The 14,613-nt window shown below is 30.7% G+C and overlaps 1 protein-coding gene across 4 annotated transcripts in view; it reads left to right on the plus strand.

Moving 5' to 3' along the window:
* Nucleotides 1-2,678: 2,678 nt before the first annotated feature.
* Nucleotides 2,679-14,613, plus strand: part of LOC129920100 (protein enabled) — a 110,577-nt gene continuing 98,642 nt past the window's right edge. The window contains exons 1-2 of one of the 4 annotated variants that reach the window (XM_056001292.1): nt 2,700-2,750; nt 3,579-3,736. The gene's annotated coding sequence lies outside the window, so the exon portion shown is untranslated. Of the gene's footprint in view, nt 3,737-14,613 lie in introns of all 4 variants that reach the window. The other 3 variants (XM_056001291.1, XM_056001293.1, XM_056001294.1) reach the window with 3 other exon arrangements.

The following is a 14,613-nucleotide window of genomic DNA, read 5'->3' on the forward strand; positions in this document are numbered from 1 at the left end:
CGGTATTGCTTTTTTTTTTTTTTTATTTTTAGGAAATCAACTTCATCAAAACACAAAAATGGGCAGAGATGTCTTGCTTTTTGTAATTTTATAATTTGGAATATTTTTTTTAATTTTATAAATAATTTGGAAAAAAGCATAACATTTTGAGGAGCACCATTTTTATTATCAAAAGCCATAAATGTAAAAAATGGCTTACTACGGTGATATAGAAGGCGTAAAAAAGTAGATTTCTTAACTATTCCTGCTTCGAAAAATAGTCTTTCGCTGTAAACACTTTTCCCAGGAGAAGAAAATTAGACTTAAGCAAATGTTGTTAAAATATGAAATTTTGTAGTATGTGTTGACCACCACTTGTATGGGTCGATCTTGGCGAACAGTCCTCATGTATAATTCGATTTTAGATGTCTACCCTTGCAGTAGTAAGTAGTGTGTTCAGACATTTATCTTAAAAGTAGTTCAGTTATTCATCGTTACAATACGATGTTGTTGAGAATTTTTTAAGCCACATCTATTCTTGAGACAAAGTATAAAATTTTTGAAATTGCCAACGTTTTTTTCTGAGTGTCCTTGGCCGAATATTCGGTATTCGGCCGAGGAGCGTGGCCGAATATTCGGTATTCGGCCAAATCAATGTTCGCGGCATCTCTAGTACAGAGGGTTTTTTGGAATTTATTTTTTAAATGCCAAAAATACCGGTACCATTAATATAAAAATTTTAAGTTTAAGTTTAAGTTTAGTTAAAGTTTATTTTATAAAAATGGCTTTAACAAACAAGGTGAGTATATTTTTTGATAAAAAATGTTTTTTTTTTTTTAAATCATTACTATGGGGTGTTTATTGGTAAAAATAAGCAGTTAATTTTGCATTTTAATCTCTAAAAAGCTGATTTTGACAACTATAGCGTTTCATTGGGTAGAATAATTGATATTTTTGATTATAAATTCTGCAGATCTAAATTTGTATGATTTGTCTATTTCAATTCGATGGTTGTATATAAAATAGTTTTAAATAGTTGTTAAATACTTTTCAAATTTAAACAAATTCAAATAATGCAAATGACAAAAATGGTTTTTCAGTTTTTGATTAGAAATTAATGGGGCCAGTTAATTTTTATTACAAAAAAAATTATAAAAGTTCGATGTCTTGAAAAACATTAAGTTTTTTTCTCAAATTTTTCAAATGACTGTAAATGTTGTTTTTAAATATTTTTTTTTTCATTTTGAGTCGTTATTTAGAAAATTCAACTCCTTAGGGCCTGGCTACACAGTGTTGTGCACAATCACGTTCCAATTCACATTTTTTAGGAACAAACATCAAAAAGAGGAAAATCCTCACCCCTCTTGCCTTCAACCTGACTGTGGTTATGCGATTGAAAAATCACCGTGTAGCCCGGCACTTAGAAGAACCCGATACGTTCTGTGATTTCACTTCGATGAAAATATTCGAGGAACACTGTGAAATGGAACTTAATCCATTCAAAATGTTTATCGACAACTTTCAATTTTTACATTGTGTGAATTACAGAATATAGGCATAGGTATGTATATAGAAAGTAACTACGAAAGAAAGATATTCGGTCTTATCACGAATTCCATTTGTATCGGAAATTTGTTACGATTTCCGAAAAAACAATCACTGAATCCGTTCGTAATGGAAAATTTCATTGTCACTACGACAGTATTTTGTGATTGTTTTTTTTTGGGAATCGTAGACAATTTCCGATACGAATGGAATTCGTGATTAAACGCAACGAACCTCTCCCTTGTATATTAAAAAATTTCCAAGAAAAGCAGACATTCAGCCCTTTTTTAAGTTTTAAGTGAACAATTTCCGTTTGTTTCCATTGTTAATTTTCCGGATGAAAAGTTATTCACGTTTTGTAAATCCTTCGTATTTTGAACTTCTTTCCAGGTAATTTGAAAACAAAATCGACAGCTCTTTGCTTTTTTAAAATTTTGGGGTCGCAAGAAACAAGTTTTAAAATTCTGATAGAACAAAAATGTTTTATATCTAAATATTTTCACAATAGGTCTGATTATTCATCAGCAAGCCCGAGTATCACCACATAAACAATCACTCAATTGGTTTGAGTTAATACTCATGAATTTCTAATCAAAAAAAACCTGACCTACACTTCAACAATTTTATTTTAAAAAATCGACTGTGGTAATTTTTGAGTAACATGCCCATTTCGAAAATTTCATTTCCAAGTGTACAAAAATTCATTTCCGCAAAAATTCACCCATCTGTTCATTTTCACACCCACACAATAAAAATCACTTGACATATCTTGTTGTTGCAAATAAAAAAAAAAACAAAATACTCCCAATCTATTCATCTCTTTCTAACAATGTAATAAACAAACAAAATTCGACCGGGTTCGGCTTTTCGCAGCACACACAACACAAACACAATGCACCAAAACAATACAACAATTAAATACACAAAAAATGAGACAACACTATAAAAATCACAACAACAAAAATCATACTCTCTTAATAGAGTCGCTCTATTTCTTCCCATACACATCGAATTGCAAAAAAAATGAAATGAAACAAAAAATATAGAACTCTCCAACAAAATTCATCATCCAAATCCAACACACATATACATACACACAAATTTTGGAATGAAGTTTATTCTCTCTTTTCTTGCCTAGGTAAAATTTTTACAAAACATTCATTTTCATTCGTTGTTCACTCTCCATAGCGCGTTGTTCTCCATCACACCAATAAAAAAACCTCTCGGTGAGCTCTCCTTGTCTCGAATCAAACACCAACCAACAACAACAACAAAAAAATATACTCCCTTTTTTTCTGTTCTTTTTTTTTTTTCAACTGACTATATTCTTTCAATAAGAAAGGAAAAAAACAGTGAAAAAAGAATAAAAAAAAACAAAAACCCTTCGAATCAAATATGGCTGACGACAGAAAATACAGTATTTGTGGATAATAAAAAAAAAAAAACATCTCTTGTTCCGGATCTCAACTTTAGTTTATATTTTTTCTTACTCACTGTTTGTGTGTGTGTGTTGAGAAGAGAAAAAAAAATTGACATAAAACATTCCCGTTTTTAACTTAAAAATTCAAACAACAAAAAAAGTTCCTAAATTTCCTTTTTATTCTCTTTTTTCGATATAAAATTTAATAAACAAGGAAATAAAAGTTATATTCTTTACATTTTTACATACAAAAACAGGAAAAAAGTCAGTCTCCCTTTTGTTTCGGATATAAATTCCCTATACTTTTTTTTGATTCTGCTGTGTGTGATTCCGGATTCCCTTTAAGTTCTTCTTCGTCTTTTTTTTTTTTTTTTTATTCTACTTGATTTTTCATACATACAAAAATTCATTCCTACTCTCTTTTGCAAGATACCAAAATCCACTAAAAAAAATTTACAGAAGGGTGTGCGCTCGCTGCTCTGTGTACTTCTGCTTGCTGCTGCTTTGTGCAACGAAGAATAAAAATAAAAAAAATAGAGAAAAAAAAGAAGCAGCAAAAAAAATCAGGAAAAAAGTGTTAATAAAATAAAAATTTGCATTAATAATTTGTTGTTTTATATTATCTTCTCCCAAGATTAAAGAGCAGAAGATTTAAGTGATTTTAGTGTAAAAATTGAATCAAACAAAAAAGGAAAAAACGCCCCCGTGGATTACCCCCCTCAAGGCAAAGAGAACAAAAAAAAAAAAAAGGACATCGACAAGAGGAAACAAAATTAAATTGCAAAAAAATAAGTAAGTATTAATTTGGTGATGGAATAGAGAATTTTAATTGATCTCTGTTTTTAGGTCCTTGTTTTTGAAAAACAAAAAAAAAAAAAAAAACCAAACCCTTTCCAACAGATGTCACACAAAGGATTATGTAGATTAGCTCTCAATTAGGAAACCCCTTGAAAAAAAGTAGGAAGAAGAACCACTTTTGGTTTGAAATGCATTCAAAAATTATACTCCGATAAATATTTAACAGGGATTTAAGATTGTTCCGAAGATTATTAATTGCATTAAATTTCTGAAAGATCATTAATTTTATATAAGTTGAGATGACAAGGTGTCTCACGATAAGTCAAACTAATGTGTCCAAATGAGCTCTAACCGGAAAGAAATGCCAAATTTTTGTTCGGACTATAAAGGCCGTAAAAAGCTATATTAAATCAATAATTTAACAAGTCCAATTAAATATAGTTAGTGTTTATTCTTCTACTTTACTAAATCAGTTTTTGATGAAGCCGTACAAAAAAAAAACCCCCGGAGAAATGTTGGGAAAATAATGAATTAGTTTTTTTTTATTTATTAATTGCATTAAATTTCTGAAAGATCATTAATAAGTTGCATATTGACAAGGTGTCTCACGATAAGTCAACTAATGAATGGGATGAAACGCTAAATTTTTGTTAGGACTAAAGGACGTAAAAAGCTGTATTAAATCAATAATTTAACAAGTTTTTATTCTTCTACTTTACTGATTTCAGTAGTTGCATATAGAATTTGTATTATAAAACCAATTTTCTTCTTTATTAACTTTTATCAACAATCAGTTGGATGGTGTTACTTGCAAATATCTTTGACATTTCTTTTTAAAAAGTAAATTTGCATACTCTAACGTCGCAAAAGAAGTATAATTTTAAAAATAACTAATTCTTGTTGAAAGAAGACCCTTAACAATCTTTTTTTTGCAAATTAGATTCATCATCATCATCATCAATTGAATTCACCTGCAATTGAAAGTAGGAATTCCTCCATATTTCAAGAAGAACAAAAGAACTGCAAAAAATTTTGTAACAAAAACAGGAGCAGACAGTGGAAAATAGGGAAGCAAAAAAGAAGAAGAGGAAAAAAAAAAGAAAATTATCATTGCAAAAGACGGGTGGGGTTGTGTTGTGCTCTGGCTCTGGTTCTGACTCTCTGTGTACCAAACCCAACAATCATCATCATCTCAGCAAAAGCAGTAGCAATAGCGGCTGTCTGTCTCTGTGCTCTGCTGCTGCTGCTGCTGGTATGTTGAGTTGTCTCTCTGTTTTTTTGGTGGAGCTCTGCTCTGCTGTTTTGCTCTCTGAGTGAGCTTGTTCCTGCTGCGCGTTGATGCTAGCAAATTTATTTTATGTTATTTTTCATGTTTTTTTTTTTTTGTTTCTTCATCTATTTTACTCTATTTTTTTCCTCTTCTTTTTGTGTGATGTGTACCCAATGCACAATGTTCCTTAATTTTTTGCAACTAGCTTGCTGGTACTACTTTTTGCCCCCACAATTCAGTCAGTATCAGAGAATCTCCACCAGTTACAACAACAACAACAGAAACTGAACAAAACTGAACCAGAACCCCATCCACAATCATCATCGATCCCATTTTTGGATTGGGATTGGGATACTCTGTGTGAATATAATGCAGAAAAAAAAAATGAAAACAGGGAATACACCGACTAAAGAGATAGAAACAAAAAAGTGCAGGAAACATATCTCTACTATTTTTCTGTTTTTTTTGCAGTGAAGTTGGGTTGTTGTTGGGTTTTACATTTTACAAACTCCTGTCGACTGGGTTTTTTTTTTCAACTATACAAAAGTCGGGGCTGTTTTGGCATTTTATGGGTTTCCTTCTATATGTACATATATATTTTTTTGCGCACTTTGTAATTTCAGTCATTCGGATTCTTAGTTTGTTTGTTTTATTCTTTACCTTTTGCCTTTAATTACTCTGTTTTTCTCATTGTTGTTGTTGTTTTTGGTGGACATCTGGTTTGGAGGACTTGGGGGTATTTCCTCTATCCTTCTTTTGTACTTCTTTGGAGGTAGGTATTGAGTTTAAAAAATCGTCTAGTAAAAATAACAACCCGATTTGACTTTTGAACCATTTGGAAAAAAAAATAAAGGGAGTTGGTAGGAAATTCATTACAAAAGCAAGTAGGTTTGTGGGTGGGTGGGTACCTTCCTTCCTAAGGTGGAAGAAAGGATATTCTTTGGTCTTTTTTTTGTACTTTTTTTTTTCAAAAATGTTTGTAAGAATTATGTAGCGTCCATTGAATTTACAGAAAGAAAAATATACATTTTTTCTATTTGTTGTTCCCGGTTTCATGTTTTTTTTTTGTTCATTTCTATTCGTAGTGTAAACACTTTCGATTTTTCTAGTTCTGTCTACGCGCTGTTTGATGGAACCGGTAGGCATTTTTTTTTAATGTGAGCAGGTAGACGACTAGAATCTTGTTCTAATAAGAATATTTTTTTGTTGTTTATTTTTCTTTCTTTGAGTGGGAAGAGAAAGTTGAATTGGATTCTAGTTTAGTAAGTATGAATGTAATATTAGATTAATGTTTGATGTCAATTTCAATGTAAATTAATGTTTCGATTGTGTATATTTAGAGAAATCCAAGGAAAGGAAAATTTTAAAAGATTAAAGTTTTGACTATTTGGAGCAGATCAATTTTTTCTGAATTCAGATTTACTTCAGCACACCGAAAACCTTCAGAAAAATTTATTTTTGTTTCGGCAACAAAACCCTATTAAATTAATTAAAATAGAACTAGGAATACATTATACTATCAGTTTTTCTTTGTCAAAGCTGTAAATGGAAAAATTGTGTAGGTGCCTTTTTTTCCACCCGTTACTTAAAGATGGCCGGCCCACAAGTTTTCAATCCGGTATAAGTCGATTAATAGAGTAGAAACTTTTCTAAAACCTAAGCATTTTGTTCCAACCTATTGTTTTACGAGCTTTAAAAGTGTTTTGGGATCATAACTTGTCGGAAGACCCAAAGCAAAGCATGATCCATAATAAACCTTGATATTGTGTAATGAGTTACAACCTGCAGCTGAAATAATTTCGTTTGTCGCCGGGCTTCACAGTATGCAACATATTGTTTAAACGTTCCTCTAATTATCATGTCACAATCAAAATAAAGCAAGTTCAATTTGCTTTTCTCACCGAAAAGCACACTTTTTTTCCTTCTATAATCGAGCAGTTCAGGTGATTTTTTTGCAAAGACAGCCCAAATAAAGAATTTTAATTTTCAGTTTTGATTTTTTATTAAAAACCTTTCATTGGCTACCTTGTAAAGCGATGCAACCAGTGAAGAGTAGCTTTTTTGTGGGTCGAAAGACCCGCAATTTGAATTTCTCACAAATCCTATTAGAAGTCACAAAGGGATCTTTCAACAAACAAATAAATATGTATTTGGTTTTTAAGGATATTTCGACAAATCGTTCACCAAAATGATAATGATCTGATATGCTGCAACTGTTACCCCGCTTCTTAATTTTTTGACAATAGCTGTGTTTTTTTGGCATTGCTATCCGTATTCGCAGTTGGCATTTACATGTCAAAAAAAATTATAGTGATCTCCTAACATATAAACTTGATAAAGTCGACTAATATCACAATATCCATTTAAATTTATGTTGACGGAATATCAAGATGGCTGAAATGAAGAGGGCCTACGATTTACTTCCGACCTCTATACTTGAGTCTTTTTATATACTTCTTATGACCGGGCGCGGACAGTTCCCTACAGAAAAAAATTGGTAGAGACTGGATTCAAACTCAAACTCCGACATATCAGTCCATCGCATTAACCACTTCGAGTATGTGTTCTTGGGGTATTAAACTTTAACGCGGGTTATACATAAATACGTCTATAAATATGAGTCTTTGTCTTTATTGAAAAAGAAAATAAAGTTAACATCAATTTCCTTTTTGTTTCCAAAGAAAAAGTATGAATTTAAATGAATCATCCCAAAAGCATATCCCGTTTTCTGAGAAAACGAGGAATTTTTAAAATAAATACACCTCCACATAACTACAAATCATCTTTGTTCCTCTCTTGTATCCTTTTGACTCTTAAATTTACTGCAAATAACTGTTAAATATATGGTTCCCGAATGCAGACGATGGACATTATTCGTTATCTTAAGTTTCTTGAGAACATTTTTTTTTAATGCTTGATGATTCACACTCCAAATATTCCCATCAACTTGGAGATTATTATTTAAACCAAGAAATTTTATGATGCATCTTCTTGCATCCCTTTTGCATATGTATGTATTTTTATACTAGCATGTTAATAAAATACTGTCATTGCAAACAGAAATTGCATGTTTGATTTGTTTCAATTTAAAATGCAACTCAGATGACAATGATTTAATTAAATTAATTTTGTTCTAACAACAACAAAATCAGCGTGTTGTGCTTAGTAATGATGTTGAAGGTTTCTATGTGTGTTAATGTCTGCGTAACACGTTGTGAATGGTGTCTAACGTTCAAAGTTTCTTTGTCAAACAATTCATAGTCTGGTTATTGGCATGGTAATACTATGCCTTGTTAAATTGACCATTAAAAGTGTGTTGTTTAATTTCTATTGATATTTCTTTGACTGGCAGTTTTTTTTTAATACATTATTCTTAACGACCTTGATGGTAATCTGATTGAATTGTCGCGTCGTTCGTCGTTGGTGACACTCTTGGGCATTTGGTTTTTACCATCCATTGGATTGAATGCTTAAGGGAATTAGTTTTTAATATATTCGTACGTGGTGAATGTTATTCGAGGCATTATTTTGTGTTATTGTTTGTTTACAATGAAAAATCAGATTATAATTGTCAGGTATAATAATTTAAATGGTTCTTGTACGTTTACCAGTCTAAGACGGGTATTGAATATTAATTTTGAAATCAGACTTATGGTAGGATTATTGTTGAAATAAACAGTTATTTGCTGAAAATGCTAACGAAATAAAATGATAAACCGAGAAATCAAACTAATGTTAATGACATAATGTAGAATATTTGCTTTTTTAGACAATATAAGGGAAAAAATTTCAAGAAAAAATTTATCACCGCTGCTTCTGATTTCCATTCGAATTCTATTTTCTTCCGTTTTCGAATTTTAGCTGCTCCGAATTACATACATTTTGCGTATTCATAAGTGTTTCGAAAATAGAATGGATCTACAATCCAACAAATTTTTGCCGTTTTCAATCCGGGTAGCAACAAAAAAGTCGAATGGAAATCAAAACAACCGTTTTCAATCCGTACGGATTCAATTTTAAAATTGTTTAAAGAAACAACAAGATCAATGCGTTGTAAGTTTATCCTAGAAGTTAAAACCTTTTCCCTGGGATCATTCTTGAATTATAGAATTTCGTGAGAATAAGTTTAATAACTGGTTCATTGTCTTTCAAAAAAGAAAAACTACAACTCCCACAGGAAGGCAATTTTCATATAACACACATTGCCCACAAATGTATAATAGTAATGTATGATATAAAGCATTGTGTTTAGAATAATAATGGGTCACGTCTATTTATGTTTTAAACGGATGCTTGCTTTATGTAATCCGAATTCCGAATGCCATAAAAATGTATTTGTATAGCTCTCTGATCTCCACTTAATAATGATTTTGTTTGCATTCTACATTATTTAATACTGAGTGATATGTAATAAAGTCTTTATGAGTCTTTAATTACGTGAAAGTAAAAACTTGAGACTGGCAGATGTATACTGAAGCATTTTGGATCATGCAAAGTTATGTACGCGGTTTTTGAGATAAATACGATTTAATGCTGGATTTTTGTTTGCAACCAATAGAAGGTGACTGGTGCAACACACTATGCTACGCAAGAAATAATCACTTTGTTTCAATAAACTTTTTACGTTAAATTAAATTTATGATTAGGTAAAACTGAAGAGTGCTTGGAATTTCTTTGTTTCTAATTTATTACAAAAACATATACCAAAAAAAATGTAGGAAACATATCATTCCGGGAAAATTAATTTTGTAAACTTAAGGTAACATTAAACAAAAATTTAAGGTTCCGTATAAAGGACCCCTCACATTTTGTAAAGGGTCAAAAGTCGATATGGACAGAAAAATGGACAGTTTTTAAGCTAACGGGTTTTTTCCGATGACTAACTCAAACCTTTTATAAGGGATAGTAACTCCCTATATTGTGTTTTGCGCTATTTTTTAGTGGAATCCATCACGTTAGGTTTTCAAGATAACTTCAAAAAATGTCACAGCTTGAAAATTTTTTTTTTTATTCTGTGAGTGCGTTAGTGCTAATCATATGTTTTTTAGGTCACTTCCCATACAAAATGTGCGGAGTCCTTTAAAGTCTAAGAGTTTGTATCAGAATTTGGAAATAAACTTTCAAGCTATCTATTTTGAGCTTTTCCGTCAATTGACAAATACATTAACATTTTAGATAACGTAAATGAATAGGCCTTAAAAATATTTTAAGTTGTAAATAAAATTATGGCTACGTTTTGTAAATAATTGCTACATAAATATTTTAGTTATTTTAAAATATTTTAGTTATTTTAAAATATTTTAGTTATTTTAAAATATTTTAATTGATGAAAATCAAGTTAAGTAAGACATTGTGAAACATCGTTTACTTACGTACCTAACGATTCTGCTGAAATTTTCAAGGACTTGTTTAATAAAATTATTCAATACTATTTAATAGGTAGCTATTTGATGATTGTCAACAGTTTCAGAATTAATCAAAAATCTTTTTTATTAGTTTTTTTTCAGAAACGGTTTAAACGAGCTGAATCAATTTGAATAGGTAGCGCAGAACTTTAAAAGGTCACTGCTATGCAAGTACATATTTATGGAGTTTTTAAAAAGTGTGTGCGCCTTAGGATTTCCAATTATTTGCTTTGAATCAAATTTCTCGGAAATGTTGGATTCAATTTTCCGAGGAGTTTCTTAGAAGCGAATAACAAATTAGGTAATAGTTTTCTACATAATTTATTTCTCAGAAGGGATCAAATTATTTTGATATACATAATATAAACACGTTTTTGTTTAAAGTTATGCAATGTTTTTTAAGTATTTAAAAAAAAAGTTCATATAATGTTAAAACTAATTTAAAATTATGTTATGTAATCTAATGATTTAATAGCTGCACTCACAAAAATCATCACCAAAAGATACATGTTTTCAAGTAAGGATGGATCGGTGAACTGAATAAACCAATTAGGCAACATTCTTAACATTTACAAAGTTTTTTTGACCACTTGAAAATTCTGTTGGCACTTTTTTTTTTCTTATATTATTCTTTTACCACAGAATCGTATCTCTTAAAAGTCTTTAGAAAAAGCATGCTCCTGCTGAAAGTTTTACACAATTACTTACCTATTTTATTTTGATCCATGAAACAAAACTAAGGGGTATCGTAGCAATTTTTCAGACTTAAATTATCAGGAAAACCAGCAAGCTGTATAAGCTAATTAATCATTAGCGAATACTAAAAGTTGACGGAATCTACAAAATAGGTACGATTTTCATAAAACACAATTTAAATATGCTAACATTTAGTTTTGTCTCATTGGTGAACGCTCTTGACCGAAAAATTCAATACTTCCGCTATAAATTTCTTAGGCAAACACATCTTAGTGGTTTTTTTAAGGACATACGATTACATATACCTTTTGTAAATAATAAAGTGAAAAAAAATCGTTAAAACGACTTAAGCTTGTACATATATTCACTTTATCCTTGTCTCATGAAAATGGTCCAATTTCCGATTTTAAATGTTTGCTTGCCCCTTATATAATATGCTCCTTTATTTTCTTCTCGAAAAACTCTGCTTTTACAACCGAAACACAAATTATATCTACCATTATAATTTTTCTTTCAGAAAACATAAAAACAAAATACGATTTAAATTGCTGGCTTGTACTATGTTTTCATGTTCACTGCAAAATAAATACAAAAAAAATGAATAAAAAAAAACCAAATGACCTACTCTATTCTTTTAATTAAAATAAATTGACAAATAACAGCTCACGGAATGGAACATGATTTCTTTTTTTTTTTATGAGCATGCTACTACACTGTAGTTATAGTATCACTGTAGGCTGTGTTAATATTTACATTAAATTTTCGAGTTCATCTCACAATGGCATTTATATTTCAAATAAAAAAAGAAGACAACAAAAATGTGGTCCAGTGACCCTAATCAAGGCCTAACAACAACAATAATACAATTTTAAAACAACAAAGCACAAATCACATGGATAAATGAGAATTACGACTCGTATTAGGTAGGTATTATCATTTCCGGATCTTAATTAATTTAACGAAATGTAATTTTCAACAAAAGGGCAGGTTTTAAATGCTTTTTTATTCTGGATAAACATAGGGAAGAAGGAAATTCATATTTCTTTGGCATGATTTTGCATTTCCAGCAAAATACGAGATGTGAATTTTGGGTTTTGAGAAGGAAATTCAAAAGTCTACACTAAAAAATAAAATTTTAGAAAGATGACAGCTTTGTAAAAATTAGAATTAATGGAATGGAACAACAAATTTCTTATGAAGTTTTAATTTTTGGTAAAAATAAAAACTGTAACATAAAACAAGCTTAATAAAATTATCTAAAATATTATTCACGTTAACTTCCATTTCAAAGTAAATGTTGTAAAAGCTTACACATGGACATGAACAATGATTTCGTTTGTATGTTTACATTATTTTTTTTGTTGATGTTTTCTAATCTTGATTACCTACATACCAAAACAAACTGATAAGATAAAGTTTTTAATTTTTGGAAGAGCTTCATTAAACTAAAATCTTATAACTTTAAACGAGCTAAAATTGTTTATATATACATATATATATATATACATATATATAAAATTGGGATCTCGGAAACGGCTCTAACGATTTCGATGAAATTTTCAGGGTTTGTTCATCTAAGCAAGTAAAAAATTTTGGAAGTATTTTTGGAAAAATCCGCCCACTGCCACGCCCACTTTTTTAACATATAAGTTTTTTCGGGAACGGCTCTAACGATTTCGATGAAATTTTCAGGGTTTGTTTATCTAAGCGAGTCAAAAGTTTTGGAAGTTTTTTTTTGGAAAAATCCGCCCACTGCCACGCCCACTTTTTTAACATATAAGTTTTTTCGGGAACGGCTCTAACGATTTCGATGAAATTTTCAGGGTTTGTTTATCTAAGCGAGTCAAAAGTTTTGGAAGTTTTTTTTTGGAAAAATCCGCCCACTGCCACACCCACTTTTTTAACATATAAGTTTTTTCGGAAACGGCTCTAACGATTTTGATGAAATTTTCAGGGTTTGTATATCTAAGTGAGTCAAAAGTTTGGAAAGTATTTTTGGAAAAATCCGCCCACTGCCACGCCCACTTTTTTAACATGGAATTTTTTTGGTAACAACTAAGGATTTCGATGAAATTTTGAGGGTTTGGTCCCCTAGCCGAATAAAATGTTTTGGAAGTACTTTTAGAAATATCCGCCCGCAGCGTTTTTTGGGTAATTGCTTTAAAGATTTCGATGAAATTTGGAGGGTTTTTTCCTCTAGGCAAATACAACATTTTGGAAGTATTTTCTTTAACATTAGTTTTTTTTCGCGGAGACAGATTCAACAATTTCAATAAAATTTTGAGGGATGATTCCATTTTTTATGCATTGTTCTTTTTCTTTTTGTTACAATAACTTAACAAAATTTTTTAGATCATGACTTTTTTGATCATGTATTGAAACTTTTAAGTAATTTGTTAATTTGGTATCACATTATCTTTGTTTTACGTTTTTCTTTTGTTTTAATGCGACTATTGTTAACGTATAAAAATAAAATAACTCACAACAAGCAACACCATTGACCTAATGTCAATCTTATAATACATACAGTTGTGTTCAAAATAATAGTAGTGCCAGCAACAAAATAACATTTTTTATATTTACGGTGCTTCTATGGTTAAAAATTTAATTTCTTTGATGCCAAAGTTTGTAACGGTCAATTACTAAGAAATGTATCGTAGTTTTAAAATGAAAAAGAAGGTGACAAATAGTTTTTCATTGACCTTTGGTTGTTCTTTCTAATTTGACCTGTTCAAAATAATAGTAGTTAAAGTTATTTTTGAAGAATTTAAAAGCGGTTTATAACTTAGAATATTTATTTTTGGTTTAAAAGTAAGTACTCATATAATTTGAACAATTTTTCACCAAAAAACGATTTGTTTCGGTTTTATTCTATTTAAAGTTCGAAGAGCAAAACACTGCAGTTCGGATAACGGAAACTTATACGAAAGCTGCTTGAAGAAGGGAAAACCTACTTGGAAATTCAAGGTTATAATAGGATGCTCCCCTACAATGGTGGCCAATGCAATAAACTTAACGAAAGACCCGAAACGCGCGGTAGAAAAAGAAAAAAAACCGCCGTAGATGACAGGCGTATTGTCCAGATGAGCAAAGTTGAGCCTTCTGCATCGTCGTTTCAAATCCAGAAGGCTTTAAGCCTGGATTGCAGTGCTGTAAACATTCGGAGGCGACTGTTGGAGACTAATTTGTACGCTTGAAGTCCACGAAAAGTTCCGCAAAACATGTTAGAAAGCGTATCCAGTTTGTAAAAAACCACATAAACTGGCCAGCGAAGTTATGGCGTAACATATTGTTTACTGATGAGAGCAAATTTTTATCCTCTTTGGTGGTACTGGATCTCCACAATACGTCCGACGTCCAACCAATACGGAATATGTTCCAAAGTATACTACGAAAACAGTTAAACATGGAGGGTCGAAAATTTTAGTATTTTAACACATTTCTTAGTTAACAACGGAACTTTTCGTGGACTTCAAGCGTACAAATTTATCTCCAACAGT

Source organism: Episyrphus balteatus, chromosome 4 (genome assembly GCF_945859705.1).
Source record: "Episyrphus balteatus chromosome 4, idEpiBalt1.1, whole genome shotgun sequence".
Lineage (NCBI taxonomy): Eukaryota > Metazoa > Arthropoda > Insecta > Diptera > Syrphidae > Episyrphus > Episyrphus balteatus.